General features: G+C 32.9%; 8 non-coding genes and 8 pseudogenes across 8 annotated transcripts; all 16 read left to right on the top strand.

Annotated features, from left to right (window-relative positions):
* Positions 1 to 238: 238 nt before the first annotated feature.
* Positions 239 to 409, top strand: LOC146171287 (U2 spliceosomal RNA; annotated as a pseudogene).
* Positions 410 to 788: 379 nt separating this feature from the next.
* LOC146171286 (U2 spliceosomal RNA) lies at positions 789 to 980 on the top strand. Its single transcript, XR_014702916.1, has one exon. It is a non-coding gene; the product is annotated as a U2 spliceosomal RNA (small nuclear RNA).
* Positions 981 to 3317: 2337 nt separating this feature from the next.
* Positions 3318 to 3488, top strand: LOC146171285 (U2 spliceosomal RNA; annotated as a pseudogene).
* Positions 3489 to 3867: 379 nt separating this feature from the next.
* Positions 3868 to 4059, top strand: LOC146171284 (U2 spliceosomal RNA). The gene has a single exon (XR_014702914.1). It is a non-coding gene; the product is annotated as a U2 spliceosomal RNA (small nuclear RNA).
* A 2338-nt stretch (positions 4060 to 6397) lies between these two features.
* On the top strand, positions 6398 to 6568 carry LOC146171283 (U2 spliceosomal RNA; annotated as a pseudogene).
* A 379-nt stretch (positions 6569 to 6947) lies between these two features.
* Positions 6948 to 7139, top strand: LOC146171282 (U2 spliceosomal RNA). Its single transcript, XR_014702913.1, has one exon. It is a non-coding gene; the product is annotated as a U2 spliceosomal RNA (small nuclear RNA).
* Positions 7140 to 9450: 2311 nt separating this feature from the next.
* On the top strand, positions 9451 to 9621 carry LOC146171281 (U2 spliceosomal RNA; annotated as a pseudogene).
* A 379-nt stretch (positions 9622 to 10000) lies between these two features.
* LOC146171280 (U2 spliceosomal RNA) lies at positions 10001 to 10192 on the top strand. The gene has a single exon (XR_014702911.1). It is a non-coding gene; the product is annotated as a U2 spliceosomal RNA (small nuclear RNA).
* Positions 10193 to 12516: 2324 nt separating this feature from the next.
* Positions 12517 to 12687, top strand: LOC146171279 (U2 spliceosomal RNA; annotated as a pseudogene).
* Positions 12688 to 13066: 379 nt separating this feature from the next.
* Positions 13067 to 13258, top strand: LOC146171278 (U2 spliceosomal RNA). The gene has a single exon (XR_014702909.1). It is a non-coding gene; the product is annotated as a U2 spliceosomal RNA (small nuclear RNA).
* Positions 13259 to 15596: 2338 nt separating this feature from the next.
* On the top strand, positions 15597 to 15767 carry LOC146171277 (U2 spliceosomal RNA; annotated as a pseudogene).
* Positions 15768 to 16146: 379 nt separating this feature from the next.
* Positions 16147 to 16338, top strand: LOC146171276 (U2 spliceosomal RNA). The gene has a single exon (XR_014702907.1). It is a non-coding gene; the product is annotated as a U2 spliceosomal RNA (small nuclear RNA).
* Positions 16339 to 18649: 2311 nt separating this feature from the next.
* LOC146171275 (U2 spliceosomal RNA) lies at positions 18650 to 18820 on the top strand (annotated as a pseudogene).
* Positions 18821 to 19199: 379 nt separating this feature from the next.
* On the top strand, positions 19200 to 19391 carry LOC146171274 (U2 spliceosomal RNA). The gene has a single exon (XR_014702902.1). It is a non-coding gene; the product is annotated as a U2 spliceosomal RNA (small nuclear RNA).
* Positions 19392 to 21715: 2324 nt separating this feature from the next.
* Positions 21716 to 21886, top strand: LOC146171273 (U2 spliceosomal RNA; annotated as a pseudogene).
* A 379-nt stretch (positions 21887 to 22265) lies between these two features.
* Positions 22266 to 22457, top strand: LOC146171272 (U2 spliceosomal RNA). Its single transcript, XR_014702892.1, has one exon. It is a non-coding gene; the product is annotated as a U2 spliceosomal RNA (small nuclear RNA).
* The last annotated feature ends 1107 nt before the right edge of the window (positions 22458 to 23564 follow it).

Genomic DNA, 23564 nt, shown 5'->3' with positions numbered 1-23564 from the left:
ATTTCCTTTTTAATTAGTAACTGCTCATTGATTGACATATGGACATATAAGCTATGCATTTGCACATACTGTGGTGTTGCTCTGTGATTGGTCGACACCTCCACGACGTCTTCCCTTCGCGACCAATAAGTGCTGTGGCAAAAATGTGACACTTTTGCTAACGACAACTATGAGGCAATAAAGGCTTTTGCCTTAATAGCAGTAGGTATCTGCAATAAAGCATTGCTTGCAAATGTACAAAACATTTCTGGAAAACACTGTTTTAACAGCTTGATATCAGTTGCCAGTTGTAATTTGTAACCCTGATATTATACTATTTTTTGTAATGCGGCAGAGCATTCTGGGCTTGCTGTACCTCTGCCACGGGTCTACCCGGTACTGCACTACTTCCGGGACTAGCTAAGCGACTCACGGTTTTTGGGGGAGGACAATCACAACTCAAAGATGAGGCCAACTAACTTTTTTCATTCGAGCTCACTGCTATCCATGTGCCTAACACAGCAATCCTCTCAATGCCTGTCTTATTGCATTGTTGGGCGCCTCGTGCATGCAGTGACACCTTGGGTTACTTTTTCCGCATGTCATTGCATGTGAGTCCATTATTTGAGGCAATAAAGAATGGTTTGATTAAGAATCCCCTTCAAGGGATGTGTCGAGATTTGGTAAACCATAGCTCAAGTGCTACAAACAAAAAACGGTGGACCGACGCTGTTTCTGCAACAACCGATAAGTGGCACCACTTGGGCATACATTTTTGATGGGATCGAACTGCAGTTCCTTGTCAATTTATCGCTTCTCGGCCTTTTGGCTAAGATCAAAGTGTAGTATCTGTTCTTAACAGCTTAATATCTGTTACGGGTTCTAATTGTACCCATGATATTAAACTGATTTTTGTAGCGCGGCGGAGTGTTCGGGGCTTGCTCCAACTCCGCCACGGGTCGACCCGGTACTGCACTACTTCCGGGACCGGCCCAGCATCTCCCCCTTTTGGGGGGAGAAGGCACAATTGAAAAAAAAACAGAAAAACTGCTTTGTTTTGTTCTAGAAATTTTTGGACTTTTTTTTTCCGACTTTTTTTTCCGACTTTTTTTTCCGACTTTTTTTTCCGACTTTTTTTTCCGACTTTTTTTTCCGACTTTTACTGTTATGTGGTTGGTTTTACAGAGTGTAGTAATTATTTACGCAACTGTAAATAATTATTAATAATTGTTTATGTAGCCAATGTGGTTGGTTTTACAGAGTGTGGTAATAATTAGTAAGTATACTATGCAACTATAAATAATTAGTAATAAAAGTTTACCTAGCCATTGTGGTTGGTTTTACAGTGTGGTAATAATTAGTAATTATATTTACGCAACTGTAAATAATTAGTAATAATAGTTTACCTAGCAATTGTGGTTGGTTTTACAGAGTGTGGTTATAATTAGTAATTATATTCACGCAACTGTCAATAATTAGTAATAATTATTTACGCAACTGTAAATAATTATTAATAATTGTTTATGTAGCCAATGTGGTTGGTTTTACAGAGTGTGGTAATAATTAGTAAGTATACTATGCAACTATAAATAATTAGTAATAATTGTTTATCTAGCCAATGTGGTTGGTTTTACAGTGTGGTAATAATTAGTAATTATATTTTCGCAACTGTAAATAATTAGTAATAATAGTTTACCTAGCCATTGTGGTTGGTTTTACAGTGTGGAAGTAATTGGTAATTATATTTACGCAAATGTAAATAATTAGTATTAAAAGTTTACCTAGCCATTGTGGTTGGTTTTACAGTGTGGTAATAATTAGTAATTATATTTACGCAACTGTAAATAATTAGTAATAATAGTTTACCTAGCAATTGTGGTTGGTTTTACAGAGTGTGGTTATAATTAGTAATTATATTCACGCAACTGTCAATAATTAGTAATAATTATTTACGCAACTGTAAATAATTATTAATAATTGTTTATGTAGCCAATGTGGTTGGTTTTACAGAGTGTGGTAATAATTAGTAAGTATACTATGCAACTATAAATAATTAGTAATAATTGTTTATCTAGCCAATGTGGTTGGTTTTACAGTGTGGTAATAATTAGTAATTATATTTTCGCAACTGTAAATAATTAGTAATAATAGTTTACCTAGCCATTGTGGTTGGTTTTGCAGAGTGTGGAAGTAATTGGTAATTATATTTACGCAAATGTAAATAATTAGTATTAAAAGTTTACCTAGCCATTGTGGTTGGTTTTACAGTGTGGTAATAATTAGTAATTATATTTACGCAACTGTAAATAATTAGTAATAATTGTTTACCTAGCCAATGTGGTTGGTTTTACAGAGTGTAGTAATTATTTACGCAACTGTAAATAATTATTAATAATTGTTTATGTAGCCAATGTGGTTGGTTTTACAGAGTGTGGTAATAATTAGTAAGTATACTATGCAACTATAAATAATTAGTAATAAAAGTTTACCTAGCCATTGTGGTTGGTTTTACAGTGTGGTAATAATTAGTAATTATATTTACGCAACTGTAAATAATTAGTAATAATAGTTTACCTAGCAATTGTGGTTGGTTTTACAGAGTGTGGTTATAATTAGTAATTATATTCACGCAACTGTCAATAATTAGTAATAATTATTTACGCAACTGTAAATAATTATTAATAATTGTTTATGTAGCCAATGTGGTTGGTTTTACAGAGTGTGGTAATAATTAGTAAGTATACTATGCAACTATAAATAATTAGTAATAATTGTTTATCTAGCCAATGTGGTTGGTTTTACAGTGTGGTAATAATTAGTAATTATATTTTCGCAACTGTAAATAATTAGTAATAATAGTTTACCTAGCCATTGTGGTTGGTTTTACAGTGTGGAAGTAATTGGTAATTATATTTACGCAAATGTAAATAATTAGTATTAAAAGTTTACCTAGTCATTGTGGTTGGTTTTACAGTGTGGTAATAATTAGTAATTATATTTACGCAACTGTAAATAATTAGTAATAATTGTTTACCTAGCCAATATTGAGTAATTAGTGCAATAACCAGGACATAGCATATAAATAATTATTTACTTATTTATTTCCTTTTTAATTAGTAACTGCTCATTGATTGACATATGGACATATAAGCTATGCATTTGCACATACTGTGGTGTTGCTCTGTGATTGGTCGACACCTCCACGACGTCTTCCCTTCGCGACCAATAAGTGCTGTGGCAAAAATGTGACACTTTTGCTAACGACAACTATGAGGCAATAAAGGCTTTTGCCTTAATAGCAGTAGGTATCTGCAATAAAGCATTGCTTGCAAATGTACAAAACATTTCTGGAAAACACTGTTTTAACAGCTTGATATCAGTTGCCAGTTGTAATTTGTAACCCTGATATTATACTATTTTTTGTAATGCGGCAGAGCATTCTGGGCTTGCTGTACCTCTGCCACGGGTCTACCCGGTACTGCACTACTTCCGGGACTAGCTAAGCGACTCACGGTTTTTGGGGGAGGACAATCACAACTCAAAGATGAGGCCAACTAACTTTTTTCATTCGAGCTCACTGCTATCCATGTGCCTAACACAGCAATCCTCTCAATGCCTGTCTTATTGCATTGTTGGGCGCCTCGTGCATGCAGTGACACCTTGGGTTACTTTTTCCGCATGTCATTGCATGTGAGTCCATTATTTGAGGCAATAAAGAATGGTTTGATTAAGAATCCCCTTCAAGGGATGTGTCGAGATTTGGTAAACCATAGCTCAAGTGCTACAAACAAAAAACGGTGGACCGACGCTGTTTCTGCAACAACCGATAAGTGGCACCACTTGGGCATACATTTTTGATGGGATCGAACTGCAGTTCCTTGTCAATTTATCGCTTCTCGGCCTTTTGGCTAAGATCAAAGTGTAGTATCTGTTCTTAACAGCTTAATATCTGTTACGGGTTCTAATTGTACCCATGATATTAAACTGATTTTTGTAGCGCGGCGGAGTGTTCGGGGCTTGCTCCAACTCCGCCACGGGTCGACCCGGTACTGCACTACTTCCGGGACCGGCCCAGCATCTCCCCCTTTTGGGGGGAGAAGGCACAATTGAAAAAAAACAGAAAAACTGCTTTGTTTTGTTCTAGAAATTTTTGGACTTTTTTTTTCCGACTTTTTTTTCCGACTTTTTTTTCCGACTTTTTTTTCCGACTTTTTTTTCCGACTTTTTTTTCCGACTTTTACTGTTATGTGGTTGGTTTTACAGAGTGTAGTAATTATTTACGCAACTGTAAATAATTATTAATAATTGTTTATGTAGCCAATGTGGTTGGTTTTACAGAGTGTGGTAATAATTAGTAAGTATACTATGCAACTATAAATAATTAGTAATAAAAGTTTACCTAGCCATTGTGGTTGGTTTTACAGTGTGGTAATAATTAGTAATTATATTTACGCAACTGTAAATAATTAGTAATAATAGTTTACCTAGCAATTGTGGTTGGTTTTACAGAGTGTGGTTATAATTAGTAATTATATTCACGCAACTGTCAATAATTAGTAATAATTATTTACGCAACTGTAAATAATTATTAATAATTGTTTATGTAGCCAATGTGGTTGGTTTTACAGAGTGTGGTAATAATTAGTAAGTATACTATGCAACTATAAATAATTAGTAATAATTGTTTATCTAGCCAATGTGGTTGGTTTTACAGTGTGGTAATAATTAGTAATTATATTTTCGCAACTGTAAATAATTAGTAATAATAGTTTACCTAGCCATTGTGGTTGGTTTTGCAGAGTGTGGAAGTAATTGGTAATTATATTTACGCAAATGTAAATAATTAGTATTAAAAGTTTACCTAGCCATTGTGGTTGGTTTTACAGTGTGGTAATAATTAGTAATTATATTTACGCAACTGTAAATAATTAGTAATAATAGTTTACCTAGCAATTGTGGTTGGTTTTACAGAGTGTGGTTATAATTAGTAATTATATTCACGCAACTGTCAATAATTAGTAATAATTATTTACGCAACTGTAAATAATTATTAATAATTGTTTATGTAGCCAATGTGGTTGGTTTTACAGAGTGTGGTAATAATTAGTAAGTATACTATGCAACTATAAATAATTAGTAATAATTGTTTATCTAGCCAATGTGGTTGGTTTTACAGTGTGGTAATAATTAGTAATTATATTTTCGCAACTGTAAATAATTAGTAATAATAGTTTACCTAGCCATTGTGGTTGGTTTTGCAGAGTGTGGAAGTAATTGGTAATTATATTTACGCAAATGTAAATAATTAGTATTAAAAGTTTACCTAGCCATTGTGGTTGGTTTTACAGTGTGGTAATAATTAGTAATTATATTTACGCAACTGTAAATAATTAGTAATAATTGTTTACCTAGCCAATGTGGTTGGTTTTACAGAGTGTAGTAATTATTTACGCAACTGTAAATAATTATTAATAATTGTTTATGTAGCCAATGTGGTTGGTTTTACAGAGTGTGGTAATAATTAGTAAGTATACTATGCAACTATAAATAATTAGTAATAAAAGTTTACCTAGCCATTGTGGTTGGTTTTACAGTGTGGTAATAATTAGTAATTATATTTACGCAACTGTAAATAATTAGTAATAATAGTTTACCTAGCAATTGTGGTTGGTTTTACAGAGTGTGGTTATAATTAGTAATTATATTCACGCAACTGTCAATAATTAGTAATAATTATTTACGCAACTGTAAATAATTATTAATAATTGTTTATGTAGCCAATGTGGTTGGTTTTACAGAGTGTGGTAATAATTAGTAAGTATACTATGCAACTATAAATAATTAGTAATAATTGTTTATCTAGCCAATGTGGTTGGTTTTACAGTGTGGTAATAATTAGTAATTATATTTTCGCAACTGTAAATAATTAGTAATAATAGTTTACCTAGCCATTGTGGTTGGTTTTACAGTGTGGAAGTAATTGGTAATTATATTTACGCAAATGTAAATAATTAGTATTAAAAGTTTACCTAGCCATTGTGGTTGGTTTTACAGTGTGGTAATAATTAGTAATTATATTTACGCAACTGTAAATAATTAGTAATAATTGTTTACCTAGCCAATATTGAGTAATTAGTGCAATAACCAGGACATAGCATATAAATAATTATTTACTTATTTATTTCCTTTTTAATTAGTAACTGCTCATTGATTGACATATGGACATATAAGCTATGCATTTGCACATACTGTGGTGTTGCTCTGTGATTGGTCGACACCTCCACGACGTCTTCCCTTCGCGACCAATAAGTGCTGTGGCAAAAATGTGACACTTTTGCTAACGACAACTATGAGGCAATAAAGGCTTTTGCCTTAATAGCAGTAGGTATCTGCAATAAAGCATTGCTTGCAAATGTACAAAACATTTCTGGAAAACACTGTTTTAACAGCTTGATATCAGTTGCCAGTTGTAATTTGTAACCCTGATATTATACTATTTTTTGTAATGCGGCAGAGCATTCTGGGCTTGCTGTACCTCTGCCACGGGTCTACCCGGTACTGCACTACTTCCGGGACTAGCTAAGCGACTCACGGTTTTTGGGGGAGGACAATCACAACTCAAAGATGAGGCCAACTAACTTTTTTCATTCGAGCTCACTGCTATCCATGTGCCTAACACAGCAATCCTCTCAATGCCTGTCTTATTGCATTGTTGGGCGCCTCGTGCATGCAGTGACACCTTGGGTTACTTTTTCCGCATGTCATTGCATGTGAGTCCATTATTTGAGGCAATAAAGAATGGTTTGATTAAGAATCCCCTTCAAGGGATGTGTCGAGATTTGGTAAACCATAGCTCAAGTGCTACAAACAAAAAACGGTGGACCGACGCTGTTTCTGCAACAACCGATAAGTGGCACCACTTGGGCATACATTTTTGATGGGATCGAACTGCAGTTCCTTGTCAATTTATCGCTTCTCGGCCTTTTGGCTAAGATCAAAGTGTAGTATCTGTTCTTAACAGCTTAATATCTGTTACGGGTTCTAATTGTACCCATGATATTAAACTGATTTTTGTAGCGCGGCGGAGTGTTCGGGGCTTGCTCCAACTCCGCCACGGGTCGACCCGGTACTGCACTACTTCCGGGACCGGCCCAGCATCTCCCCCTTTTGGGGGGAGAAGGCACAATTGAAAAAAAAACAGAAAAACTGCTTTGTTTTGTTCTAGAAATTTTTGGACTTTTTTTTTCCGACTTTTTTTTCCGACTTTTTTTTCCGACTTTTTTTTCTGACTTTTACTGTTATGTGGTTGGTTTTACAGAGTGTAGTAATTATTTACGCAACTGTAAATAATTATTAATAATTGTTTATGTAGCCAATGTGGTTGGTTTTACAGAGTGTGGTAATAATTAGTAAGTATACTATGCAACTATAAATAATTAGTAATAAAAGTTTACCTAGCCATTGTGGTTGGTTTTACAGTGTGGTAATAATTAGTAATTATATTTACGCAACTGTAAATAATTAGTAATAATAGTTTACCTAGCAATTGTGGTTGGTTTTACAGAGTGTGGTTATAATTAGTAATTATATTCACGCAACTGTCAATAATTAGTAATAATTATTTACGCAACTGTAAATAATTATTAATAATTGTTTATGTAGCCAATGTGGTTGGTTTTACAGAGTGTGGTAATAATTAGTAAGTATACTATGCAACTATAAATAATTAGTAATAATTGTTTATCTAGCCAATGTGGTTGGTTTTACAGTGTGGTAATAATTAGTAATTATATTTTCGCAACTGTAAATAATTAGTAATAATAGTTTACCTAGCCATTGTGGTTGGTTTTACAGTGTGGAAGTAATTGGTAATTATATTTACGCAAATGTAAATAATTAGTATTAAAAGTTTACCTAGCCATTGTGGTTGGTTTTACAGTGTGGTAATAATTAGTAATTATATTTACGCAACTGTAAATAATTAGTAATAATAGTTTACCTAGCAATTGTGGTTGGTTTTACAGAGTGTGGTTATAATTAGTAATTATATTCACGCAACTGTCAATAATTAGTAATAATTATTTACGCAACTGTAAATAATTATTAATAATTGTTTATGTAGCCAATGTGGTTGGTTTTACAGAGTGTGGTAATAATTAGTAAGTATACTATGCAACTATAAATAATTAGTAATAATTGTTTATCTAGCCAATGTGGTTGGTTTTACAGTGTGGTAATAATTAGTAATTATATTTTCGCAACTGTAAATAATTAGTAATAATAGTTTACCTAGCCATTGTGGTTGGTTTTGCAGAGTGTGGAAGTAATTGGTAATTATATTTACGCAAATGTAAATAATTAGTATTAAAAGTTTACCTAGCCATTGTGGTTGGTTTTACAGTGTGGTAATAATTAGTAATTATATTTACGCAACTGTAAATAATTAGTAATAATTGTTTACCTAGCCAATGTGGTTGGTTTTACAGAGTGTAGTAATTATTTACGCAACTGTAAATAATTATTAATAATTGTTTATGTAGCCAATGTGGTTGGTTTTACAGAGTGTGGTAATAATTAGTAAGTATACTATGCAACTATAAATAATTAGTAATAAAAGTTTACCTAGCCATTGTGGTTGGTTTTACAGTGTGGTAATAATTAGTAATTATATTTACGCAACTGTAAATAATTAGTAATAATAGTTTACCTAGCAATTGTGGTTGGTTTTACAGAGTGTGGTTATAATTAGTAATTATATTCACGCAACTGTCAATAATTAGTAATAATTATTTACGCAACTGTAAATAATTATTAATAATTGTTTATGTAGCCAATGTGGTTGGTTTTACAGAGTGTGGTAATAATTAGTAAGTATACTATGCAACTATAAATAATTAGTAATAATTGTTTATCTAGCCAATGTGGTTGGTTTTACAGTGTGGTAATAATTAGTAATTATATTTTCGCAACTGTAAATAATTAGTAATAATAGTTTACCTAGCCATTGTGGTTGGTTTTACAGTGTGGAAGTAATTGGTAATTATATTTACGCAAATGTAAATAATTAGTATTAAAAGTTTACCTAGCCATTGTGGTTGGTTTTACAGTGTGGTAATAATTAGTAATTATATTTACGCAACTGTAAATAATTAGTAATAATTGTTTACCTAGCCAATATTGAGTAATTAGTGCAATAACCAGGACATAGCATATAAATAATTATTTACTTATTTATTTCCTTTTTAATTAGTAACTGCTCATTGATTGACATATGGACATATAAGCTATGCATTTGCACATACTGTGGTGTTGCTCTGTGATTGGTCGACACCTCCACGACGTCTTCCCTTCGCGACCAATAAGTGCTGTGGCAAAAATGTGACACTTTTGCTAACGACAACTATGAGGCAATAAAGGCTTTTGCCTTAATAGCAGTAGGTATCTGCAATAAAGCATTGCTTGCAAATGTACAAAACATTTCTGGAAAACACTGTTTTAACAGCTTGATATCAGTTGCCAGTTGTAATTTGTAACCCTGATATTATACTATTTTTTGTAATGCGGCAGAGCATTCTGGGCTTGCTGTACCTCTGCCACGGGTCTACCCGGTACTGCACTACTTCCGGGACTAGCTAAGCGACTCACGGTTTTTGGGGGAGGACAATCACAACTCAAAGATGAGGCCAACTAACTTTTTTCATTCGAGCTCACTGCTATCCATGTGCCTAACACAGCAATCCTCTCAATGCCTGTCTTATTGCATTGTTGGGCGCCTCGTGCATGCAGTGACACCTTGGGTTACTTTTTCCGCATGTCATTGCATGTGAGTCCATTATTTGAGGCAATAAAGAATGGTTTGATTAAGAATCCCCTTCAAGGGATGTGTCGAGATTTGGTAAACCATAGCTCAAGTGCTACAAACAAAAAACGGTGGACCGACGCTGTTTCTGCAACAACCGATAAGTGGCACCACTTGGGCATACATTTTTGATGGGATCGAACTGCAGTTCCTTGTCAATTTATCGCTTCTCGGCCTTTTGGCTAAGATCAAAGTGTAGTATCTGTTCTTAACAGCTTAATATCTGTTACGGGTTCTAATTGTACCCATGATATTAAACTGATTTTTGTAGCGCGGCGGAGTGTTCGGGGCTTGCTCCAACTCCGCCACGGGTCGACCCGGTACTGCACTACTTCCGGGACCGGCCCAGCATCTCCCCCTTTTGGGGGGAGAAGGCACAATTGAAAAAAAAACAGAAAAACTGCTTTGTTTTGTTCTAGAAATTTTTGGACTTTTTTTTTCCGACTTTTTTTTCCGACTTTTTTTTCCGACTTTTTTTTCCGACTTTTTTTTCCGACTTTTACTGTTATGTGGTTGGTTTTACAGAGTGTAGTAATTATTTACGCAACTGTAAATAATTATTAATAATTGTTTATGTAGCCAATGTGGTTGGTTTTACAGAGTGTGGTAATAATTAGTAAGTATACTATGCAACTATAAATAATTAGTAATAAAAGTTTACCTAGCCATTGTGGTTGGTTTTACAGTGTGGTAATAATTAGTAATTATATTTACGCAACTGTAAATAATTAGTAATAATAGTTTACCTAGCAATTGTGGTTGGTTTTACAGAGTGTGGTTATAATTAGTAATTATATTCACGCAACTGTCAATAATTAGTAATAATTATTTACGCAACTGTAAATAATTATTAATAATTGTTTATGTAGCCAATGTGGTTGGTTTTACAGAGTGTGGTAATAATTAGTAAGTATACTATGCAACTATAAATAATTAGTAATAATTGTTTATCTAGCCAATGTGGTTGGTTTTACAGTGTGGTAATAATTAGTAATTATATTTTCGCAACTGTAAATAATTAGTAATAATAGTTTACCTAGCCATTGTGGTTGGTTTTACAGTGTGGAAGTAATTGGTAATTATATTTACGCAAATGTAAATAATTAGTATTAAAAGTTTACCTAGCCATTGTGGTTGGTTTTACAGTGTGGTAATAATTAGTAATTATATTTACGCAACTGTAAATAATTAGTAATAATAGTTTACCTAGCAATTGTGGTTGGTTTTACAGAGTGTGGTTATAATTAGTAATTATATTCACGCAACTGTCAATAATTAGTAATAATTATTTACGCAACTGTAAATAATTATTAATAATTGTTTATGTAGCCAATGTGGTTGGTTTTACAGAGTGTGGTAATAATTAGTAAGTATACTATGCAACTATAAATAATTAGTAATAATTGTTTATCTAGCCAATGTGGTTGGTTTTACAGTGTGGTAATAATTAGTAATTATATTTTCGCAACTGTAAATAATTAGTAATAATAGTTTACCTAGCCATTGTGGTTGGTTTTGCAGAGTGTGGAAGTAATTGGTAATTATATTTACGCAAATGTAAATAATTAGTATTAAAAGTTTACCTAGCCATTGTGGTTGGTTTTACAGTGTGGTAATAATTAGTAATTATATTTACGCAACTGTAAATAATTAGTAATAATTGTTTACCTAGCCAATGTGGTTGGTTTTACAGAGTGTAGTAATTATTTACGCAACTGTAAATAATTATTAATAATTGTTTATGTAGCCAATGTGGTTGGTTTTACAGAGTGTGGTAATAATTAGTAAGTATACTATGCAACTATAAATAATTAGTAATAAAAGTTTACCTAGCCATTGTGGTTGGTTTTACAGTGTGGTAATAATTAGTAATTATATTTACGCAACTGTAAATAATTAGTAATAATAGTTTACCTAGCAATTGTGGTTGGTTTTACAGAGTGTGGTTATAATTAGTAATTATATTCACGCAACTGTCAATAATTAGTAATAATTATTTACGCAACTGTAAATAATTATTAATAATTGTTTATGTAGCCAATGTGGTTGGTTTTACAGAGTGTGGTAATAATTAGTAAGTATACTATGCAACTATAAATAATTAGTAATAATTGTTTATCTAGCCAATGTGGTTGGTTTTACAGTGTGGTAATAATTAGTAATTATATTTTCGCAACTGTAAATAATTAGTAATAATAGTTTACCTAGCCATTGTGGTTGGTTTTACAGTGTGGAAGTAATTGGTAATTATATTTACGCAAATGTAAATAATTAGTATTAAAAGTTTACCTAGTCATTGTGGTTGGTTTTACAGTGTGGTAATAATTAGTAATTATATTTACGCAACTGTAAATAATTAGTAATAATTGTTTACCTAGCCAATATTGAGTAATTAGTGCAATAACCAGGACATAGCATATAAATAATTATTTACTTATTTATTTCCTTTTTAATTAGTAACTGCTCATTGATTGACATATGGACATATAAGCTATGCATTTGCACATACTGTGGTGTTGCTCTGTGATTGGTCGACACCTCCACGACGTCTTCCCTTCGCGACCAATAAGTGCTGTGGCAAAAATGTGACACTTTTGCTAACGACAACTATGAGGCAATAAAGGCTTTTGCCTTAATAGCAGTAGGTATCTGCAATAAAGCATTGCTTGCAAATGTACAAAACATTTCTGGAAAACACTGTTTTAACAGCTTGATATCAGTTGCCAGTTGTAATTTGTAACCCTGATATTATACTATTTTTTGTAATGCGGCAGAGCATTCTGGGCTTGCTGTACCTCTGCCACGGGTCTACCCGGTACTGCACTACTTCCGGGACTAGCTAAGCGACTCACGGTTTTTGGGGGAGGACAATCACAACTCAAAGATGAGGCCAACTAACTTTTTTCATTCGAGCTCACTGCTATCCATGTGCCTAACACAGCAATCCTCTCAATGCCTGTCTTATTGCATTGTTGGGCGCCTCGTGCATGCAGTGACACCTTGGGTTACTTTTTCCGCATGTCATTGCATGTGAGTCCATTATTTGAGGCAATAAAGAATGGTTTGATTAAGAATCCCCTTCAAGGGATGTGTCGAGATTTGGTAAACCATAGCTCAAGTGCTACAAACAAAAAACGGTGGACCGACGCTGTTTCTGCAACAACCGATAAGTGGCACCACTTGGGCATACATTTTTGATGGGATCGAACTGCAGTTCCTTGTCAATTTATCGCTTCTCGGCCTTTTGGCTAAGATCAAAGTGTAGTATCTGTTCTTAACAGCTTAATATCTGTTACGGGTTCTAATTGTACCCATGATATTAAACTGATTTTTGTAGCGCGGCGGAGTGTTCGGGGCTTGCTCCAACTCCGCCACGGGTCGACCCGGTACTGCACTACTTCCGGGACCGGCCCAGCATCTCCCCCTTTTGGGGGGAGAAGGCACAATTGAAAAAAAACAGAAAAACTGCTTTGTTTTGTTCTAGAAATTTTTGGACTTTTTTTTTCCGACTTTTTTTTCCGACTTTTTTTTCCGACTTTTTTTTCCGACTTTTTTTTCCGACTTTTTTTTCCGACTTTTACTGTTATGTGGTTGGTTTTACAGAGTGTAGTAATTATTTACGCAACTGTAAATAATTATTAATAATTGTTTATGTAGCCAATGTGGTTGGTTTTACAGAGTGTGGTAATAATTAGTAAGTATACTATGCAACTATAAATAATTAGTAATAAAAGTTTACCTAGCCATTGTGGTTGGTTTTACAGTGTGGTAATAATTAGTAATTATATTTACGCAACTGTAAATAATTAGTAATAATAGTTTACCTAGCAATTGTGGTTGGTTTTACAGAGTGTGGTTATAATTAGTAATTATATTCACGCAACTGTCAATAATTAGTAATAATTATTTACGCAACTGTAAATAATTATTAATAATTGTTTATGTAGCCAATGTGGTTGGTTTTACAGAGTGTGGTAATAATTAGTAAGTATACTATGCAACTATAAATAATTAGTAATAATTGTTTATCTAGCCAATGTGGTTGGTTTTACAGTGTGGTAATAATTAGTAATTATATTTTCGCAACTGTAAATAATTAGTAATAATAGTTTACCTAGCCATTGTGGTTGGTTTTGCAGAGTGTGGAAGTAATTGGTAATTATATTTACGCAAATGTAAATAATTAGTATTAAAAGTTTACCTAGCCATTGTGGTTGGTTTTACAGTGTGGTAATAATTAGTAATTATATTTACGCAACTGTAAATAATTAGTAATAATAGTTTACCTAGCAATTGTGGTTGGTTTTACAGAGTGTGGTTATAATTAGTAATTATATTCACGCAACTGTCAATAATTAGTAATAATTATTTACGCAACTGTAAATAATTATTAATAATTGTTTATGTAGCCAATGTGGTTGGTTTTACAGAGTGTGGTAATAATTAGTAAGTATACTATGCAACTATAAATAATTAGTAATAATTGTTTATCTAGCCAATGTGGTTGGTTTTACAGTGTGGTAATAATTAGTAATTATATTTTCGCAACTGTAAATAATTAGTAATAATAGTTTACCTAGCCATTGTGGTTGGTTTTGCAGAGTGTGGAAGTAATTGGTAATTATATTTACGCAAATGTAAATAATTAGTATTAAAAGTTTACCTAGCCATTGTGGTTGGTTTTACAGTGTGGTAATAATTAGTAATTATATTTACGCAACTGTAAATAATTAGTAATAATTGTTTACCTAGCCAATGTGGTTGGTTTTACAGAGTGTAGTAATTATTTACGCAACTGTAAATAATTATTAATAATTGTTTATGTAGCCAATGTGGTTGGTTTTACAGAGTGTGGTAATAATTAGTAAGTATACTATGCAACTATAAATAATTAGTAATAAAAGTTTACCTAGCCATTGTGGTTGGTTTTACAGTGTGGTAATAATTAGTAATTATATTTACGCAACTGTAAATAATTAGTAATAATAGTTTACCTAGCAATTGTGGTTGGTTTTACAGAGTGTGGTTATAATTAGTAATTATATTCACGCAACTGTCAATAATTAGTAATAATTATTTACGCAACTGTAAATAATTATTAATAATTGTTTATGTAGCCAATGTGGTTGGTTTTACAGAGTGTGGTAATAATTAGTAAGTATACTATGCAACTATAAATAATTAGTAATAATTGTTTATCTAGCCAATGTGGTTGGTTTTACAGTGTGGTAATAATTAGTAATTATATTTTCGCAACTGTAAATAATTAGTAATAATAGTTTACCTAGCCATTGTGGTTGGTTTTACAGTGTGGAAGTAATTGGTAATTATATTTACGCAAATGTAAATAATTAGTATTAAAAGTTTACCTAGCCATTGTGGTTGGTTTTACAGTGTGGTAATAATTAGTAATTATATTTACGCAACTGTAAATAATTAGTAATAATTGTTTACCTAGCCAATATTGAGTAATTAGTGCAATAACCAGGACATAGCATATAAATAATTATTTACTTATTTATTTCCTTTTTAATTAGTAACTGCTCATTGATTGACATATGGACATATAAGCTATGCATTTGCACATACTGTGGTGTTGCTCTGTGATTGGTCGACACCTCCACGACGTCTTCCCTTCGCGACCAATAAGTGCTGTGGCAAAAATGTGACACTTTTGCTAACGACAACTATGAGGCAATAAAGGCTTTTGCCTTAATAGCAGTAGGTATCTGCAATAAAGCATTGCTTGCAAATGTACAAAACATTTCTGGAAAACACTGTTTTAACAGCTTGATATCAGTTGCCAGTTGTAATTTGTAACCCTGATATTATACTATTTTTTGTAATGCGGCAGAGCATTCTGGGCTTGCTGTACCTCTGCCACGGGTCTACCCGGTACTGCACTACTTCCGGGACTAGCTAAGCGACTCACGGTTTTTGGGGGAGGACAATCACAACTCAAAGATGAGGCCAACTAACTTTTTTCATTCGAGCTCACTGCTATCCATGTGCCTAACACAGCAATCCTCTCAATGCCTGTCTTATTGCATTGTTGGGCGCCTCGTGCATGCAGTGACACCTTGGGTTACTTTTTCCGCATGTCATTGCATGTGAGTCCATTATTTGAGGCAATAAAGAATGGTTTGATTAAGAATCCCCTTCAAGGGATGTGTCGAGATTTGGTAAACCATAGCTCAAGTGCTACAAACAAAAAACGGTGGACCGACGCTGTTTCTGCAACAACCGATAAGTGGCACCACTTGGGCATACATTTTTGATGGGATCGAACTGCAGTTCCTTGTCAATTTATCGCTTCTCGGCCTTTTGGCTAAGATCAAAGTGTAGTATCTGTTCTTAACAGCTTAATATCTGTTACGGGTTCTAATTGTACCCATGATATTAAACTGATTTTTGTAGCGCGGCGGAGTGTTCGGGGCTTGCTCCAACTCCGCCACGGGTCGACCCGGTACTGCACTACTTCCGGGACCGGCCCAGCATCTCCCCCTTTTGGGGGGAGAAGGCACAATTGAAAAAAAAACAGAAAAACTGCTTTGTTTTGTTCTAGAAATTTTTGGACTTTTTTTTTCCGACTTTTTTTTCCGACTTTTTTTTCCGACTTTTTTTTCTGACTTTTACTGTTATGTGGTTGGTTTTACAGAGTGTAGTAATTATTTACGCAACTGTAAATAATTATTAATAATTGTTTATGTAGCCAATGTGGTTGGTTTTACAGAGTGTGGTAATAATTAGTAAGTATACTATGCAACTATAAATAATTAGTAATAAAAGTTTACCTAGCCATTGTGGTTGGTTTTACAGTGTGGTAATAATTAGTAATTATATTTACGCAACTGTAAATAATTAGTAATAATAGTTTACCTAGCAATTGTGGTTGGTTTTACAGAGTGTGGTTATAATTAGTAATTATATTCACGCAACTGTCAATAATTAGTAATAATTATTTACGCAACTGTAAATAATTATTAATAATTGTTTATGTAGCCAATGTGGTTGGTTTTACAGAGTGTGGTAATAATTAGTAAGTATACTATGCAACTATAAATAATTAGTAATAATTGTTTATCTAGCCAATGTGGTTGGTTTTACAGTGTGGTAATAATTAGTAATTATATTTTCGCAACTGTAAATAATTAGTAATAATAGTTTACCTAGCCATTGTGGTTGGTTTTACAGTGTGGAAGTAATTGGTAATTATATTTACGCAAATGTAAATAATTAGTATTAAAAGTTTACCTAGCCATTGTGGTTGGTTTTACAGTGTGGTAATAATTAGTAATTATATTTACGCAACTGTAAATAATTAGTAATAATAGTTTACCTAGCAATTGTGGTTGGTTTTACAGAGTGTGGTTATAATTAGTAATTATATTCACGCAACTGTCAATAATTAGTAATAATTATTTACGCAACTGTAAATAATTATTAATAATTGTTTATGTAGCCAATGTGGTTGGTTTTACAGAGTGTGGTAATAATTAGTAAGTATACTATGCAACTATAAATAATTAGTAATAATTGTTTATCTAGCCAATGTGGTTGGTTTTACAGTGTGGTAATAATTAGTAATTATATTTTCGCAACTGTAAATAATTAGTAATAATAGTTTACCTAGCCATTGTGGTTGGTTTTGCAGAGTGTGGAAGTAATTGGTAATTATATTTACGCAAATGTAAATAATTAGTATTAAAAGTTTACCTAGCCATTGTGGTTGGTTTTACAGTGTGGTAATAATTAGTAATTATATTTACGCAACTGTAAATAATTAGTAATAATTGTTTACCTAGCCAATGTGGTTGGTTTTACAGAGTGTAGTAATTATTTACGCAACTGTAAATAATTATTAATAATTGTTTATGTAGCCAATGTGGTTGGTTTTACAGAGTGTGGTAATAATTAGTAAGTATACTATGCAACTATAAATAATTAGTAATAAAAGTTTACCTAGCCATTGTGGTTGGTTTTACAGTGTGGTAATAATTAGTAATTATATTTACGCAACTGTAAATAATTAGTAATAATAGTTTACCTAGCAATTGTGGTTGGTTTTACAGAGTGTGGTTATAATTAGTAATTATATTCACGCAACTGTCAATAATTAGTAATAATTATTTACGCAACTGTAAATAATTATTAATAATTGTTTATGTAGCCAATGTGGTTGGTTTTACAGAGTGTGGTAATAATTAGTAAGTATACTATGCAACTATAAATAATTAGTAATAATTGTTTATCTAGCCAATGTGGTTGGTTTTACAGTGTGGTAATAATTAGTAATTATATTTTCGCAACTGTAAATAATTAGTAATAATAGTTTACCTAGCCATTGTGGTTGGTTTTACAGTGTGGAAGTAATTGGTAATTATATTTACGCAAATGTAAATAATTAGTATTAAAAGTTTACCTAGCCATTGTGGTTGGTTTTACAGTGTGGTAATAATTAGTAATTATATTTACGCAACTGTAAATAATTAGTAATAATTGTTTACCTAGCCAATATTGAGTAATTAGTGCAATAACCAGGACATAGCATATAAATAATTATTTACTTATTTATTTCCTTTTTAATTAGTAACTGCTCATTGATTGACATATGGACATATAAGCTATGCATTTGCACATACTGTGGTGTTGCTCTGTGATTGGTCGACACCTCCACGACGTCTTCCCTTCGCGACCAATAAGTGCTGTGGCAAAAATGTGACACTTTTGCTAACGACAACTATGAGGCAATAAAGGCTTTTGCCTTAATAGCAGTAGGTATCTGCAATAAAGCATTGCTTGCAAATGTACAAAACATTTCTGGAAAACACTGTTTTAACAGCTTGATATCAGTTGCCAGTTGTAATTTGTAACCCTGATATTATACTATTTTTTGTAATGCGGCAGAGCATTCTGGGCTTGCTGTACCTCTGCCACGGGTCTACCCGGTACTGCACTACTTCCGGGACTAGCTAAGCGACTCACGGTTTTTGGGGGAGGACAATCACAACTCAAAGATGAGGCCAACTAACTTTTTTCATTCGAGCTCACTGCTATCCATGTGCCTAACACAGCAATCCTCTCAATGCCTGTCTTATTGCATTGTTGGGCGCCTCGTGCATGCAGTGACACCTTGGGTTACTTTTTCCGCATGTCATTGCATGTGAGTCCATTATTTGAGGCAATAAAGAATGGTTTGATTAAGAATCCCCTTCAAGGGATGTGTCGAGATTTGGTAAACCATAGCTCAAGTGCTACAAACAAAAAACGGTGGACCGACGCTGTTTCTGCAACAACCGATAAGTGGCACCACTTGGGCATACATTTTTGATGGGATCGAACTGCAGTTCCTTGTCAATTTATCGCTTCTCGGCCTTTTGGCTAAGATCAAAGTGTAGTATCTGTTCTTAACAGCTTAATATCTGTTACGGGTTCTAATTGTACCCATGATATTAAACTGATTTTTGTAGCGCGGCGGAGTGTTCGGGGCTTGCTCCAACTCCGCCACGGGTCGACCCGGTACTGCACTACTTCCGGGACCGGCCCAGCATCTCCCCCTTTTGGGGGGAGAAGGCACAATTGAAAAAAAAACAGAAAAACTGCTTTGTTTTGTTCTAGAAATTTTTGGACTTTTTTTTTCCGACTTTTTTTTCCGACTTTTTTTTCCGACTTTTTTTTCCGACTTTTTTTTCCGACTTTTACTGTTATGTGGTTGGTTTTACAGAGTGTAGTAATTATTTACGCAACTGTAAATAATTATTAATAATTGTTTATGTAGCCAATGTGGTTGGTTTTACAGAGTGTGGTAATAATTAGTAAGTATACTATGCAACTATAAATAATTAGTAATAAAAGTTTACCTAGCCATTGTGGTTGGTTTTACAGTGTGGTAATAATTAGTAATTATATTTACGCAACTGTAAATAATTAGTAATAATAGTTTACCTAGCAATTGTGGTTGGTTTTACAGAGTGTGGTTATAATTAGTAATTATATTCACGCAACTGTCAATAATTAGTAATAATTATTTACGCAACTGTAAATAATTATTAATAATTGTTTATGTAGCCAATGTGGTTGGTTTTACAGAGTGTGGTAATAATTAGTAAGTATACTATGCAACTATAAATAATTAGTAATAATTGTTTATCTAGCCAATGTGGTTGGTTTTACAGTGTGGTAATAATTAGTAATTATATTTTCGCAACTGTAAATAATTAGTAATAATAGTTTACCTAGCCATTGTGGTTGGTTTTACAGTGTGGAAGTAATTGGTAATTATATTTACGCAAATGTAAATAATTAGTATTAAAAGTTTACCTAGCCATTGTGGTTGGTTTTACAGTGTGGTAATAATTAGTAATTATATTTACGCAACTGTAAATAATTAGTAATAATAGTTTACCTAGCAATTGTGGTTGGTTTTACAGAGTGTGGTTATAATTAGTAATTATATTCACGCAACTGTCAATAATTAGTAATAATTATTTACGCAACTGTAAATAATTATTAATAATTGTTTATGTAGCCAATGTGGTTGGTTTTACAGAGTGTGGTAATAATTAGTAAGTATACTATGCAACTATAAATAATTAGTAATAATTGTTTATCTAGCCAATGTGGTTGGTTTTACAGTGTGGTAATAATTAGTAATTATATTTTCGCAACTGTAAATAATTAGTAATAATAGTTTACCTAGCCATTGTGGTTGGTTTTGCAGAGTGTGGAAGTAATTGGTAATTATATTTACGCAAATGTAAATAATTAGTATTAAAAGTTTACCTAGCCATTGTGGTTGGTTTTACAGTGTGGTAATAATTAGTAATTATATTTACGCAACTGTAAATAATTAGTAATAATTGTTTACCTAGCCAATGTGGTTGGTTTTACAGAGTGTAGTAATTATTTACGCAACTGTAAATAATTATTAATAATTGTTTATGTAGCCAATGTGGTTGGTTTTACAGAGTGTGGTAATAATTAGTAAGTATACTATGCAACTATAAATAATTAGTAATAAAAGTTTACCTAGCCATTGTGGTTGGTTTTACAGTGTGGTAATAATTAGTAATTATATTTACGCAACTGTAAATAATTAGTAATAATAGTTTACCTAGCAATTGTGGTTGGTTTTACAGAGTGTGGTTATAATTAGTAATTATATTCACGCAACTGTCAATAATTAGTAATAATTATTTACGCAACTGTAAATAATTATTAATAATTGTTTATGTAGCCAATGTGGTTGGTTTTACAGAGTGTGGTAATAATTAGTAAGTATACTATGCAACTATAAATAATTAGTAATAATTGTTTATCTAGCCAATGTGGTTGGTTTTACAGTGTGGTAATAATTAGTAATTATATTTTCGCAACTGTAAATAATTAGTAATAATAGTTTACCTAGCCATTGTGGTTGGTTTTACAGTGTGGAAGTAATTGGTAATTATATTTACGCAAATGTAAATAATTAGTATTAAAAGTTTACCTAGCCATTGTGGTTGGTTTTACAGTGTGGTAATAATTAGTAATTATATTTACGCAACTGTAAATAATTAGTAATAATTGTTTACCTAGCCAATATTGAGTAATTAGTGCAATAACCAGGACATAGCATATAAATAATTATTTACTTATTTATTTCCTTTTTAATTAGTAACTGCTCATTGATTGACATATGGACATATAAGCTATGCATTTGCACATACTGTGGTGTTGCTCTGTGATTGGTCGACACCTCCACGACGTCTTCCCTTCGCGACCAATAAGTGCTGTGGCAAAAATGTGACACTTTTGCTAACGACAACTATGAGGCAATAAAGGCTTTTGCCTTAATAGCAGTAGGTATCTGCAATAAAGCATTGCTTGCAAATGTACAAAACATTTCTGGAAAACACTGTTTTAACAGCTTGATATCAGTTGCCAGTTGTAATTTGTAACCCTGATATTATACTATTTTTTGTAATGCGGCAGAGCATTCTGGGCTTGCTGTACCTCTGCCACGGGTCTACCCGGTACTGCACTACTTCCGGGACTAGCTAAGCGACTCACGGTTTTTGGGGGAGGACAATCACAACTCAAAGATGAGGCCAACTAACTTTTTTCATTCGAGCTCACTGCTATCCATGTGCCTAACACAGCAATCCTCTCAATGCCTGTCTTATTGCATTGTTGGGCGCCTCGTGCATGCAGTGACACCTTGGGTTACTTTTTCCGCATGTCATTGCATGTGAGTCCATTATTTGAGGCAATAAAGAATGGTTTGATTAAGAATCCCCTTCAAGGGATGTGTCGAGATTTGGTAAACCATAGCTCAAGTGCTACAAACAAAAAACGGTGGACCGACGCTGTTTCTGCAACAACCGATAAGTGGCACCACTTGGGCATACATTTTTGATGGGATCGAACTGCAGTTCCTTGTCAATTTATCGCTTCTCGGCCTTTTGGCTAAGATCAAAGTGTAGTATCTGTTCTTAACAGCTTAATATCTGTTACGGGTTCTAATTGTACCCATGATATTAAACTGATTTTTGTAGCGCGGCGGAGTGTTCGGGGCTTGCTCCAACTCCGCCACGGGTCGACCCGGTACTGCACTACTTCCGGGACCGGCCCAGCATCTCCCCCTTTTGGGGGGAGAAGGCACAATTGAAAAAAAAAACAGAAAAACTGCTTTGTTTTGTTCTAGAAATTTTTGGACTTTTTTTTTCCGACTTTTTTTTCCGACTTTTTTTTCCGACTTTTTTTTCCGACTTTTTTTTCCGACTTTTACTGTTATGTGGTTGGTTTTACAGAGTGTAGTAATTATTTACGCAACTGTAAATAATTATTAATAATTGTTTATGTAGCCAATGTGGTTGGTTTTACAGAGTGTGGTAATAATTAGTAAGTATACTATGCAACTATAAATAATTAGTAATAAAAGTTTACCTAGCCATTGTGGTTGGTTTTACAGTGTGGTAATAATTAGTAATTATATTTACGCAACTGTAAATAATTAGTAATAATAGTTTACCTAGCAATTGTGGTTGGTTTTACAGAGTGTGGTTATAATTAGTAATTATATTCACGCAACTGTCAATAATTAGTAATAATTATTTACGCAACTGTAAATAATTATTAATAATTGTTTATGTAGCCAATGTGGTTGGTTTTACAGAGTGTGGTAATAATTAGTAAGTATACTATGCAACTATAAATAATTAGTAATAATTGTTTATCTAGCCAATGTGGTTGGTTTTACAGTGTGGTAATAATTAGTAATTATATTTTCGCAACTGTAAATAATTAGTAATAATAGTTTACCTAGCCATTGTGGTTGGTTTTGCAGAGTGTGGAAGTAATTGGTAATTATATTTACGCAAATGTAAATAATTAGTATTAAAAGTTTACCTAGCCATTGTGGTTGGTTTTACAGTGTGGTAATAATTAGTAATTATATTTACGCAACTGTAAATAATTAGTAATAATAGTTTACCTAGCAATTGTGGTTGGTTTTACAGAGTGTGGTTATAATTAGTAATTATATTCACGCAACTGTCAATAATTAGTAATAATTATTTACGCAACTGTAAATAATTATTAATAATTGTTTATGTAGCCAATGTGGTTGGTTTTACAGAGTGTGGTAATAATTAGTAAGTATACTATGCAACTATAAATAATTAGTAATAATTGTTTATCTAGCCAATGTGGTTGGTTTTACAGTGTGGTAATAATTAGTAATTAT

The sequence above is a fragment of the Amblyomma maculatum genome, unplaced genomic scaffold (genome assembly GCF_055883805.1).
Source record: "Amblyomma maculatum isolate TAMU_Amacu unplaced genomic scaffold, ASM5588380v1 scaffold_23, whole genome shotgun sequence".
Taxonomy (NCBI): Eukaryota; Metazoa; Arthropoda; class Arachnida; order Ixodida; family Ixodidae; genus Amblyomma; species Amblyomma maculatum.
The sequence above is the reverse complement of the archived record's forward strand: the minus strand, read 5'-3'. Positions and strand labels throughout refer to the sequence as shown.